A 469-nucleotide genomic window follows, 5' to 3' on the forward strand; every position below is an offset into this window, starting at 1 on the left:
AAAAAAGTACATATATATTAAAAAAGCAGCCCCACCGTTTACTATTTGGGAGACATTATCCATAAAATAACTTCTTAGAGCCTTTCTTTCTCTATATACAAAATGAAAAGTCTAATAGGACATTTAAAGTTGGATTATTATAATAGTTAAATGAGAGAATACATTTTTAAAAAACCACAAACGGATGTGCACCGCAATCCTAGTGATTTACTGTGTGTTCTCATTATGATAAAATGGCAGTCTCCATCTTGGTTTAGGAAATGTGGGTGGTGGCATGTAGGGTCTCAACATGTGGGTGAAGTTGACCTATGAGATTTGATCTATGAGATTCTAATTTGAACAATAAGAATCACACACTAAAAGCTATGAGTTTTGGGCTTCCCTGGTGGCTCAGATGGTAAAGAATCTGCCTGCAATGCAGGAGACCTGGGTTCTATCCCTGGGTTGCGAAGATCCCCTGGAAAAGGGA

The sequence above is a fragment of the Bison bison genome, unplaced genomic scaffold (assembly GCF_000754665.1).
Source record: "Bison bison bison isolate TAMUID 2011002044 unplaced genomic scaffold, Bison_UMD1.0 scf7180017858355, whole genome shotgun sequence".
In the NCBI taxonomy this organism is placed as follows: Eukaryota; Metazoa; Chordata; class Mammalia; order Artiodactyla; family Bovidae; genus Bison; species Bison bison.